This window comes from Triticum aestivum, chromosome 2B, assembly GCF_018294505.1.
Source record: "Triticum aestivum cultivar Chinese Spring chromosome 2B, IWGSC CS RefSeq v2.1, whole genome shotgun sequence".
NCBI classification, from domain to species: domain Eukaryota; kingdom Viridiplantae; phylum Streptophyta; class Magnoliopsida; order Poales; family Poaceae; genus Triticum; species Triticum aestivum.
Window position 1 is genome coordinate 456,058,960 of NC_057798.1, and position 14,013 is coordinate 456,072,972.

At 39.5% G+C, this 14,013-nt stretch overlaps 1 pseudogene; it reads left to right on the forward strand.

The window, feature by feature from the left end:
* The first annotated feature begins 1,902 nt into the window (after nt 1-1,902).
* Nucleotides 1,903-14,013, forward strand: part of LOC123041381 (uncharacterized) — an 81,440-nt pseudogene continuing 69,329 nt past the window's right edge.

Sequence of the window (14,013 nt, forward strand, 5' to 3'; positions counted from 1 at the left end):
TGTTACTATTAAGCTTGCTAATAGGGACACCATTAAACCAGTTGGGATATTTCGAGATGTTGAAGTCTTGTGTGGGAAGGTTAAATACCCTGCTGATTTTCTTGTTCTTGGTTCCCCACAAGATGATTTTTGTCCCATTATTTTTGGTAGACCCTTCTTGAATACAGCTAGTGCTAGGATTGATTGTGAAAAAGATATTGTCACCGTTGGCTTAGATGGTATGTCTCATGAGGTTAATTTTGCTAAGTTTCGTAAACAACCTCGTGATAGGGAACCACCTACTAAGGATGAGATTATTGGTCTTGCTTCCATTGCCGTGCCTCCTAATAATCCATTAGAACAATATTTGCTTGACCATGAAAATGATATGTTTATGAAGGAAAGAAGGGAAATAGATGAAGTGTTCCTTAAACAGGAACCTGTGCTGAAACATAACCTTCCCGTTGAAATTCTTGGGGATCCCCCTCCACCCAAGGGTGATCCCGTGTTTGAACTCAAACCATTACCTGATAATCTTAACTATGCTTATCTTGATGAAAAGAAAATATATCATGTTATTATTAGTGCTAACCTTTCAGAGCAAGAAGAAGAAATATTATTGAAAACTCTGAAGAAGCACCGAGCTGCTATTGGATATACTCTGGATGATCTTAAGGGCATTAGTCCCACGTTATGCCAACACAAATTTACAGTGGGGAAGGATGCCAAACCAGTTAGAGATCCTCAACGACGACTGAATCCCAAGATGAAAGAAGTGGTAAGAAAGGAGATACTAAAGCTCCTAGAGGCAGGTATAATTTATCCCGTTGCTGATAGTGATTGGGTAAGCCCTGTCCATTGTGTTCCTAAAAAGGGAGGTATTACTGTTGTTCCTAATGATAAAGATGAATTGATCCTGCAAAGAATTATTATAGGTTATAGGATGGTAATTGATTTCCGTAAATTAAATAAGGCTACTAAGAAAGATCATTACCCTTTGCCTTTTATTGATCAAATGCTAGAAAGACTATCCAAATACACTCATTTTTGCTTTCTAGATGGTTATTCTGGTTTCTCTCAGATACCTGTGTCAGCGGGGGATCAATCAAAAACTACTTTTACTTGCCCTTTCGGTACTTTTGCTTATAGACGTATGCCTTTTGGTTTATGTAATGCACCTGCTACCTTTCAGTGCATGATGGCTATATTCTCTGATTTTTGTGAAAAGATTTGTGCGATATTCATGGATGACTTCTCCGTTTATGGATCCTCTTTTGATCATTGTTTGAGCAACCTTGAACGAGTTTTGCAGAGATACGAAGACACTAGTGTCGTCCTAAATTGCGAAAAGTGTCACTTTATGGTTAATGAAGGCATTGTCTTGGGGCACAAGATTTCCGAGAGAGGTATTGAAGTTGACAAAGCCAAGGTTGATGCTATTGAAAAGATGCCATGTCCCAAGGACATAAAAGGTATAAGAAGTTTCCTTGGTCATGCCGGTTTTTATAGGAGGTTCATTAAGGACTTTTCTAAAATCTCTAGGCCTCTGACTAATTTATTGCAAAAAGATATTCCTTTTGTTTTTTATGATGATTGTGTAGAAGCATTTGAAATACTTAAGAAAGCTTTGATCACTGCACCTATTGTTCAGCCACCTGATTTGAATTTACCCTTTGAGATTATGTGTGATGCTAGTGATTATGTTGTAGGTGTTGTTCTAGGGCAAAGAGTTGATAAGAAATTGAATGTTATCCAGTATGCTACTAAGACCTTGATACTGCCCAGAGAAATTATGCTACTACTGAAAAAGAGTTCTTAGCAGTTGTGTTCGCATGTGATAAGTTTAGACCTTATATTGTCGATTCCAAAGTTACTATTCACACTGATCATGCTGCTATTAAATATCTTATGGAAAATAAAGATGCTAAGCCTAGGCTCATTAGATGGGTTCTCCTGCTCCAAGAATTTGATTTGCATATTATTGATAGAAAGGGAGCTGAGAACCCCATTGCAGACAATTTGTCTAGGTTAGAGAATGTTCTTGATGACCTACTGCCTATTGATGATAGCTTTCCTGATGAACAATTAGCGCTCCTTAATTCTTCTCGTACTGCTCCTTGGTATGCTGATTATGCTAATTACATTGTTGCTAAATTTATACCGCCTAGTTTCGCATACCAGTAAAAGAAAAAGTTCTTTTATGATTTAAGACATTACTTTTGGGATGACCCACACCTTTACAAAGATGGAGTAGATGGTGTTATTAGATGTTGTGTGCCTGAGCATGAACAGGAACAGATCCTACGCAAGTGTCACTCTGAATCTTATGGAGGACACTACGCTAGAGATAGAACTACACACAAGGTACTACAATCTGGTTTTTATTGGCCTACTCTCTTCAAAGATGCTCGTAAGTTTGTCTTATCTTGTGATGAATGCCAAAGAATAGGTAATATTAGTAGACGTCAAGAAATTCCTATGAATTACTCTCTTGTTATTGAACCGTTTGATGTTTGGGGCTTTGATTATATGGGACCTTTTCCTGCCTCCAATGCTTACACACATATTTTAGTTGCTGTTGATTATGTTACTAAGTGGGTAGAAGCTATTCCAACTAGTAGTGCTGATCATAACACTTCTATTAAAATGCTTAAAGAAGTTATTTTTCCGAGGTTTGGAGTCCCTAGATATCTTATGACTGATGGTGGTTCACATTTTATTCATGGTGCTTTCCGTAAGATGCTTGCTAAGTATGATGTTAATCATAGAATCGCATCTCCTTATCATCCGCAGTCTAGTGGCCAAGTAGAGTTGAGCAATAGAGAGCTCAAATTAATTTTGCAAAAGACTGTCAATAGATCTAGAAAGAATTGGTCCAAGAAACTTGATGATGCATTATGGGCCTATAGAACTGCATACAAAAATCCTATGGGTATGTCTCCCTATAAGATGGTTTATGGAAAAGCATGTCATTTACCTCTTGAACTTGAACATAAAGCATATTGGGCTATCAAAGAGCTCAACTATGACTTCAAACTTGCCGGTCAGAAGAGGTTGTTTGATATTAGCTCACTCGATGAATGGAGAACCCAAGCCTATGAGAATGCCAAGCTATTCAAAGAAAAAGTCAAACGCTGGCATGATAAAAGGATACAAAAGCGTGAGTTTAACGTAGGAGATTATGTTTATTATTCAACTCTCGCTTAAGATTTTTTGCAGGAAAACTTCTCTCTAAATGGGAAGGTCCTTATGTTATCGAGGAGGTCTATCGTTCTGGTGCCATAAAAATCAACAACTTCGAACGCACAAGTCCGAGGGTGGTGAACAGTCAAAGAATTAAACATTATATTTCAGGTAATCCTATCAATGTTGAAACTAATATTATTGAAACCGTGACCCCGGAGGAATACATAAGGGACACTTTCCAGAACGTTCCAGACTCCGAAAAGGAATAGGTATGTGGTACGGTAAGTAAACCGACTCCAAAACAACTCCAATGGCATTTTTTATCAGTTTTGGAATATTTAAGAATTTTAGGAAGAAAGAAGTAGTCCGAAAGGGACATGAGTCCTCCACGAGAGTGGAGGGCGCGCCCTCCCTTATTGGGCATGCCCCCTGTCTCGTGGACACCTCGTGTGCCTCTCGGACTCCGTTTTCTTGCACGTTACGTAATTTGTCGGTAAAAAATCGTTATATAAATTCCCGAAGGTTTTGACCACCGTATCACGCAAATATCCTCTGTTTTCGTTTCGAGTTGTTCCTGTTGCAGATTAAAAGCAAGATGTCTTCTCAGGAGTCAGTTGGGGAGAGTTGGGTGTCCCACCCAACACCAGGTCCAGGAGCAAATAGCAATGCTTATCACTTTGGACCATCAACGGAGGATGAGATGGAGGCTGATTTGAAAAGGATAGATGCCATGGAGGAAGATCAAGAAGTTACCTCTCCTCTCCAAGAAAAATTCATGATGGGGGAACTGCCTAGCTTGGCTATCCCAACTTCGGTCATCCCTTCCAACTTTAGATTTCTTTCTTATGAAAATATGAAAAAGAGCTTCACTTGTTCTCCAGAAGCTATGCAGCATCCTTGGGTAAAGGGAGCTTTGGCCATTACTGGCAAGCTCCGTAAAGAAATTATGGACCTCAAACAACAAGTCCATAAGCTCGAGGAGGAGAACTGTATCTTGAAAAGCATCATCGCCAAGAAGATCATAACACCAACCGTGAAGAAGGAAAAATAATCACATGGGTATGGGCACTCCCCTTGGTGACTGCCAAGCTTGGGGGAGGTGCCCCGGTATCGTATCACCATCACACTCCTATCTTTACGGTTTTATTTAGTTCGGTCTTTTAGTAGTATCTTGATCTAGTAGATTAAAGTTTTGATATCAAGTAGTTTTGAGTTTTGCTTTGCGATCTCTTTTTGTAATCGAGTCCATGAGCTATCTATAATAAAGATTAGTGTTGAGTCAAGGGCTTTGTTATGTTGCTATGATCTTGAGGAAGTAGAAAGAATAAAAGAGTTCATATTGATCTTATGGTTAGTGATGACTTCACACATAGAAAGTATGAGGCATAAAAGTTATTGAGAGTTGATAAACGTAGTTTTGGTCATCGTTGCAATTAATAGGAAGTGATAAGGAAAGAGAGGTTCACATATAAATGTATTATCTTGGACATCTTTTATGATTGGGAGCACTCATTAAGTATGACATGCTAAAAGAGTTGACGTTGGACAAGGAAGACAACGTAATGGTTAATGTTTTCTCACATCTCAGTTAAAGTATATTGTCATTGACCTTCCAAACATGTTGAATTTACCTTTCCCCCTCATGCTAGCCAAATTCCTTGCACTAAGTAGAGATACTACTTGTGCTTCCAAATATCCTTAAACCCAGTTTTCCCATGAGAGTCCACCATACCTACCTATGGATTGAGTAAGATCCTTCAAGTAAGTTGTCATGTTGCAGGCAATAAAAATTGCTATCTAAATATGTATGACTTATTAGTGCAGAGAAAATAAGTTTTATACGATCTTGTTGTGGAAGTAATAAAAGCGACGGACTGCATAATAAAGGTCCACATACAAGGGGCAATAAAAGTGACGTTCTTTTGCATTGAGATTTTGTGCATCCAACCCTAAACACACATGACAACCTCTGCTTCCCTCTGCGAAGGGCCTATCTTTTACTTTATGTTTTTACTTTATGCTTGAGTCAAGGTGATCCTCACCTTTCCCTTTTTCATTTTATCCTTTGGCAAGCTCCTCGTGTTCAAAGATCATGACATATATATCCAATTGGATGTAAGTTAGCATAGGCTATTATTGTTGACATCACCCGAAGGTGAATACGTTGGGAGGCAACACAATATGCCCCTATCTTTCTCAGTGTCCGGCTGAAACTCCATAACCATAAGTATTGCGTGAGTGTTAGAACTTGTAGAAGACTACAAGATAGTTGAGTATGTGGATTTGCTGAAAAGCTCTATTGTTGACTCTTTCTGATGTTATCATAAATTGCAATTGCTTCAATGACTGAGATTATAGTTTGTTAGTTCTCAATGAAGTTTTTGAACCATACTTGACATTGTGAATTGATCGTTACTTGAGCATAAGAAATCATATAATAAAATCTATATATGTTGCCGTTATAAGAATGATCATCATGCCCTCATGTCCGTATTTTTTTATCGACACCTCTATCTCTAAACATGTGGACATATTTTTTGATTTCGGCTTCCGCTTGAGGACAAGCGAGGTCTAAGCTTGGGGGAGTTGATACGTCCATTTTGCATCATACTTTTATATCAATATTTATTGCATTATGGGCTGTTATTACACATTATATCTAAATACTTATGGCTATTCTCTCTTATTTTACAAGGTTTACCATGAAGAGGGGGAATGCCGGCAGCTGGAATTCTGGCTGGAAAAGGAGCAAACATTGGAAACCTATTCTGCACTGCTCCAAAAATCCTGAAACTCCACGAAACATGTTTTTGGAATTAATAAGAATTATTGAGCGGAAGAAATACATTAGGGGGCTCACACCCTGGCCAGGAGGGTGGGGGGCGTGCCCACCCCTACTGGGCATGCCCCCTGTCTCCTGGGCCCCCTGGTGGCCCACGATGTCCATCTTCTGCTATATGACGGCTTTTACCCTGGAAAAAATCGTGGGCAAGCTTACGGGAAGAAACTCCGCCGCCACGAGGCGGAACCTTGGCGGAACCAATCTAGGGCTCTGGCGGAGCTGTTCTGCCGGGGACACTTCCCTCCGGGAGGGGGAAATCATCACCAACGTCATCACCGACGATCCTCTCATCGGGAGGGGGTCAATCTCCATCAACATCTTCACCAGCACCATCTCCTCTTAAAACCCTAGTTCATCTCTTGTATCCAATCGTGTATCAAAACCACAAATTGGTACCTGTGGGTTGCTAGTAGTGTTGATTACTCCTTATAGTTGATGCTAATTGGTTTACTTGGTGGAAGATCATATGTTCAGATCCTTAATGCATATTATTACTCCTCTGATTATGAACATGAATATGCTTTGTGAGTAGTTACATTTGTTCCTGAGGACATGGGTGAAGTCTTGCTATTAGTAGTCATGTGAATTTGGTATTCGTTCGATATTTTGATGAGATGTATGTTGCCTTTTCCTCTAGTGGTGTTATGTGAATGTCGACTACATGACACTTCACCATTATTTGGGCCTAGAGGAAGGCATGGGGAAGTAATAAGTAGATGATGGGTAGCTAGAGTGACAAAAGCTTAAACCCTAGTTTATGCGTTGCTTCGTTAGGGGCTGATTTGGATCCATATGTTTAATGTTGTGGTTAGGTTTACCTTAATACTTCTTTTGTAGTTGCGGATGCTTGCAATAGGGGTTAATCATAAGTGGGATGCTTGTCCAAGTAAGGGCAGTACCCAAGCACCGGTCCACCCACATATCAAATTATCAAAGTACCGAACGCGAATCATATGAGCGTGATAAAAAATAGCTTGACGATAATTCCCATGTGTCCTCGGGAGCTCCTTTCTCATTATTAGAAATTGTCCAGGCTTATCCTTTGCTACATAAAGGATTGGGCCACCTTGCTGCATATTATTTACTTTATTTACTTGTTGCTCATTACAATTTATCTTATCACAAAACTATCTATTACCTATAATTTCAGTGCTTGCAGAGAAAACCTTACTGAAAACCCCTTATCATTTCCGTCTGCTCCTCGTTGGGTTCGACACTCTTACATATCGAAAGGACTACGATAGATCCCCTACACTTGTGGGTCATCAATACTCTCCAACGTATCTACTTTTCCAAACAGTTTTGCCCTTGTTTTGGACTCTAACTTGCATGATTTGAATGGAACTAACCCGCACTGACACTATTTTCAGCAGAACTGCCATGATGTTGTTTTATGTGTAGAAAGCAAAAGTTCTCGGAATGTCCTGGAAATCCACGGAGGCACTTTTTGGTAAATATAAAAAATATTGGCGAAAGAATCAAGACCAGGGGGCCCACACCCTGTCCACGAGGGTGGGGGGCGTGCCCTCCCCCTGGGCGCGCCCCCTGTCTTGTGGGCCCCCTGAGGCTCCGCCAACCTCAAATCCAACTCCATATATTCCGTCTCACGGAGAAAAAAATCAGAGAGAAAGTTTCATCACGTTTTACAATACGGAGCCGCCGCCAAGCCCTAATCTCTCTCGGGAGGGCTGATCTGGAGTCCGTTCGAGGCTCCGGAGAGGGGGATTCATCGCCGTCATCATCATCAACCATCCTCCATCACGAAATTCATGATGCTCACCGCCGTGCGTGAGTAATTCCATCGTAGGCTTGCTGGACGGTGATGGGTTGGATGAGATTTACCATGTAATCAAGTTAGTTTTGTTAGAGTTTGATCCCTAGTATCCACTACGTTCTCAGATTGATGTTGCTATGACTTTGCTATGCTTAATGCTTGTCACTAGGGCCCGAGTGCCATGATTTCAGATCTGAACCTATTATCTTTTCATGAATATATGTGTGTTATTAATCCTATCTTGCAAGTCTATAGTCACCTATTATGTGTTATGATCCGACAACCCTGAAGTGACAATAATCGGGATACTTCTCGGTGATGAACGTAGTTTGAGGAGTTCATGTTTTCACTATGTGATAATGCTTTGTTCCGGTTCTCTATTAAAAGGAGGCCTTCATATCCCTTAGTTTCCGCTAGGACCCCGCTGCCACGGGAGGGTAGGACGAAAGATGTCATGCAAGTTCTTTTCCATAAGCATGTATGACTATTTACGGAATACATGCCTACATTACATTGATGAATTGAAGCTAGTTCTGTGTCACCCTATGTTATAGCTATTACATGACGAATTGCATCCGACATAATTATCCATCACTGATCCATTGCCTACGAGCTTTTCACATATTGTTCTTCGCTTATTTACTTTTCCGTTGCTATTGTGACAATCACTACAAAACCCAAAAATATTACTTTTGCTACCGTTACCTTTATTATCATATTACTTTGCTACTAAATACTTTGCTACAGATACTAAGTTATCCAGGTGTGGTTGAATTGACAACTCAACTGCTAATACTCAAGAATATTCTTTGGCTCCCCTTGTGTCGAATCAATAAATTTGGGTTGAATACTTTACCCTCGAAAGTTGTTGCGATCCCCTACACTTGTGGGTTATCAAGACTAATTTCTGGCACCGCTGCCGGGGTGCATAGCTCTATTCTCTGAGTCACTTGGGATTTATATCTGTTGATCACTATGAAGAACCTGAAAGACGACAGAACTACGATTTTTCCCTCAACTACGAGGGGAGGTAAGGAACTGCCATCTAGCTCTGCACTAGATTCTCCTTCTATTTGAGTAAGCTTGCGACACCTAAACCTGCTACTGCTATGAATTCTGATATGTCGCATGTTATTGATGATGCCACTTCTGCTATGCATGATACTTATGATGAAACTACTTCTGTGCGTGATACTACTTTGCCATTAGGTGAAGAATTTTTTGATGAACAACTTGCTAGGGTTAGAGAGAATGAAATTATTGAAGATGCTATTATTGATGATAGTGATAATGAAAATTCTCCCAATGATTATGACTTGCCTGTTGTTCCTGAGGGTTATGTTATGAATGAAGAAGCTGCTAGAGCTATCTTTGCTTGCAATGATAGATATGATCTTAAAAAATTATTAGCTAAATGGAAGCCGTAGTCTCTTAATGCTAGAATGAAACCTGACCCTGCTTTTGCTACTTCACCTATCTGTGTTACTGATAAGGATTATGGATTCTCTGTTGATCCTGAAATTATTACTTTAGTTGAATCTGATCCTTTTTATGGCCTTGAATCTGAAACTGTTGTGGCACATCTTACCAAGTTGAATGATAAAGCCAGCCTGTTTACTCATGATGATAAATCTCGCTACTATTATATCCTTAAGATATTTCCGTTCTCATTAAAGGGTGATGCTAAGACTTGGTATAATTCTCATGCTCCTGGTTGTGTGCGTAGTCCCCAGGATATGATTTATTACTTCCCTGCTAAATATTTCCCTGCTCATAACAAACAAGCTGCCTTGCGGGAAATATATAATTTTGTGCAAATCGAAGAAGAGAGTCTCCCACAAGCTTGGGGAGGCTTCTCCGATTACTTAATGCTTTGCCTGATCATCCTCTTAAGAAAAATAAAATACTTGATATCTTTTATAATGGACTAACCGATGCTTCCAAGGATTACTTGGATAGTTGTGCTGGTTGTGTTTTCAGGGAAAGAACAGTCGACGAAGCTGAATTATTATTGAATAATATGTTGACTAATGAAAATAATTGGACTCTTCCTGAGGCAATTCCTGAACCAATTGTGCCAACTCCTGAGCCTATTCCTAAACCCACTCAGAAGAAGAGAGGTGTTTTATTTCTCAGTCCTGAAGATATGCAAGAGGCAAAGAAATCAATGAAAGAAAAAGGTATTAAAGTTGAAGATGTTAAGAATTTACCTCCTATTGAAGAAATACATGGTCTTAATATACCACCTGTTGAAGAACCACATTGTCTTGATAACCCGACACAGGTAGTAAAGGTAAATTCTCTCTATAGATATGATAAAGTTGAAATCCCCTCTACTAAATTTCACAGTCCATGCTTAGATGAATTTGATGACTTTATGGCTAGACAAGAAAGTTTTAATGCTTATGTTGGTAGATAGTTAAAGAATAATGCTTTCGAGATAGGACGCGTGAGCGATAATATGGCTAGAGTTAAAGGTGAACTCAAACTCATTAGCAAATATGCTTCTATAGTTGCTACTCAAGCTGAGCAAGTACTTAAAGCCCAAAATGATTTTCTTGATGAATTAAATAATAAAAATGACTTTGCTGTTAGAGTGGCTACTAGAACTGGTAGAATGACTCAGGAACCTTTGTATCCTGAAGGCCACTCTAAGAGAATCGAGCAAGATTCTCAGAGAAATACTTTAGAGGCACCTAGTTCTTCTAAAAAGAAGAAAAAGAAAAACGATAGGACTTTGCATGCTTCTAGTGAACCTACTGTAGACACACCTGAGAATCCCAATGATATTTCTATCTCTGATGCTGAAACACAATCAGGTGATGAACATGAACCTAGTGATAATGTTAATGATAATGTTCATGTTGATGCTCAACCTAGCAAAAACAATGAAGTAGAGATTGAACCTACTGTTGATCTTGATAACCCACAATCAAAGAATCAACATTATGATACGAGAGATTTTATTGCTAGGAAGCACGGTAGAGAAAGAGAACCATGGGTTCAGAAACCCATGCCCTTTCCTCCTAAACCATCCAAGACAAAGGATGATGAGGATTTTGAGCACTTTGCTGAAATGATTAGACCTATTTTTTTACGTATGCGCTTAACTAATATGCTTAAAGTAAATCCTTATGCTAAATATATGAAGGATATCATTACAAACAAAAGAAAGATACCGGAAGCTGAAATTTCCACCATGCTTGCAAATTATACTTTTAAGGGTGGAATACCAAAGAAACTTGGAGATCCGGGTGTACCAACTATACCATGCTCCATTAAAAGAAATTATGTTAGAACTGTTTTATGTGATCTTGGAGCCGGTGTTAGTGTTATGCCTCTCTCTTTATATCGTAGACTTGAATTGAATAAGTTGACACCTACTGAATTATCTTTGCAAATGGCTGATAAATCAACTGCTATACCTGTCGGTATTTGTGAGGATGTGCCTGTTGTGGTTGCAAATGTCACTATCTTAACGGACTTTGTTATTCTTGATATTCTCGAGGATGATAGTATGTCGATTATCCTTGGTAGACCTTTTTTGAATACTGCAGGGGCTGTTATTGATTGCAACAAAGGCAATGTCACTTTTCATGTTAATGGTAATGAGCATACGGTACACTTTCCGAGGAAACAATCTCAAGTTCATAGCATCAATTCTATTGGAAAAGTTCTAACTATCATTATTGGAGGTTTTGAATTTCCTCTCCCTACTGTCAAGAAAAAGTATGATATTCTTATTGTTGGGGATTTTCATATCCCCGTTGAGGTAACTTAGTGTTATTCGAAATTTCTCCAGCTCTGTGTTATTCGGAATGAGTTTGTTAACAAGACTTGATCAACCTTGTTAGTGGATTCATTTTGATGATCACAAGATGGATGAAACTAGAAGGCACAACCTTCTGTACCCTCTTTTTACTTTCTGTTATTTAGAATAAATAAAGCAAAAATGGTATTATCTGTCAGTTTTCTGAATTACCCGTGCAATAAAAAATATCCCGAAAATAAAAGTGCTCCAAATGCCCTGCAAATTTAGTATGATTTTTTATGGAATATTTGAGGATTTTAGGCACTGAAATCACTGCAGGAGGGGCAAGCACCAGGCCACGAGAGTGGAGGGCGCGCCCACCTACCCTAGGCGCTCCCCCTGTCTCCTAGGCCCCTGGTGGCCCCCTCCACTTATGCCAGCACCCACACACTCCATATTCTACCCAAAAAATCACCATCCAGCTCAAGCACGAGTTCTAGCTCATTTTGCTGCGATTTTCGATCTCCTTGCTCAAAGCTCCATTCACAAAACTGCTTTGGGAGATTGTTGCTTGGTATCTGACTCCTCCATTGGTCCAATTAGTTTTTGTTCTAGTGCTTTATTCATTGCAAATTTTTGCTGCATAGGTGACCATGTTCTTGAGCTTGCATGTTAAATTTATGAGGTCCCAAGCAATTCTAATGCGTGATATAGGCTCTAGGCACTTGTAGGAGTAGTTGCTACCAATCTTGTTTAGTTTTATTCACTTTTATTTTGAAGTTACTAAAATTTCAGAAATTTTTCAGAAAAAGAATTATGTCTAGGAGAATGTACCAAGGTGGTTCCTCGATAAAGAAAGAACCCAGGATTGCTATACGTGAGCAAGATGTTGAATTACCGAGGGATGCGGATGTACGAGCTTGTGAGTGGCCATCCGACGATTTCATGGTTGAAGCAGGCTTTAAGGAGGAATTTGACGCGTATGTGCGTACTGCTGAGCTGGAGGACTTCTTACAAGATAAGTGTACTCAGTACTATCAATTGACTGATTCTTTGTGCGGAGGTTTAAATATAACTGTACGCGTAATTCTCCTAGTGTCCTATTTGATATTTATGACACATCTTATACCATGGACTTAGAGGATTTTACAACTGCTTGCAAACTTCCGCAGTGGGGTAATATTAATGATCCTCAAAAATCTGAATTTATAGATTTCCTTGCTAGTATTATTGTGAGAGAATCCAGGGACATAGCACAAGCTACCATAGGGAGCATTCATTTTCCTGCTATACATTATTTTGCTCTCTTCATTGGTATATGCATTAATGGTAAAGATGAAGCATGTCATATGTGTGTCCCTGATCTTTGTGTCCTCAAGAGTGCTGTGTTAGGTTATAAAGGTTATAACTTGGGGGCAACAGTTGCACGTAGGTTGCAGAACAATGGTAGAGCTGGAGATTTATTTGGAGGAATTTATGCAACCCGTGTGACTAATTATCTAGGTATAGCCCCACGAGAGGGGGGTATGATGATACCTCCTGCTTATTTAGATTATGACGCTATGGTCAATCATCATTTTCTTAGGAGGAATGAACAATTGCTCCATTATCGACTAATCTATGACAGACGCAACGTCGTCCATGTTACTCTTCCTGCTCCTCTCCTTTTTGATCAACAGGCAAACGGAAGACATGTTGTTACCAGGGAGGAAGTAGCTGAACACGAGGGGAGAGCGGAGGCGGCTCGCCAACATGCCGCAGCTCAGGAGGCGGTTGCTGCTACATCTCCGTACGACCCCAGTTACAACTACGGATATCAGCCAGGCGGTCCTTGGTATTAGACCAACTTAGGCCAAAAGCCTAAGCTTGGGGAAGTACGTATTTCTCACCAACTTCACATTCATGTTCACACACTAGTCGTCGGTGCTCGTACTCTTTCATTGTATTATCCATGGTAATTTCGTTTCCTTTTTCTCGCTTTCTTCTTGTGTGTTTGATGAACCTTAAGAAAAAACAAAAAAAATAGTTAGTTTAATTTCCATGCTTGTAGTAGAAATTAAAATGAAAACCCCAAAAGATTTCTCGTTCTTCTTTTACTTGTTGGGAGCTTTCCCGTGTAAATAGTTTTATTTTCTTTTCTTTCCTTTGGGGGTCGAGAAGACCATATTGAAAATGTTTAGTGGCTCTCATATGCATGATTGTTTATTTAACTTAGAGCCCATATTATCTTGTCTTCTCTTTTGAGTTGAATGCTTGCAGATTCCCGCTTAGTCCAATGCACATGCACTATTATTATTATACACATAGTTCGGTCGTGCAAGTGAAAGGCAATAATGACGATATATGATGGACTTATTGAGATGAGAAAAGCTGGTATGAACTCGACCTCTCTTGTTTTTGTAAATAAGATGAGTTCATCGTTTTGATTCAGCTTATTATGAAGTAAACATATTTGCAATGACATTTAGAGATTATAGTTGC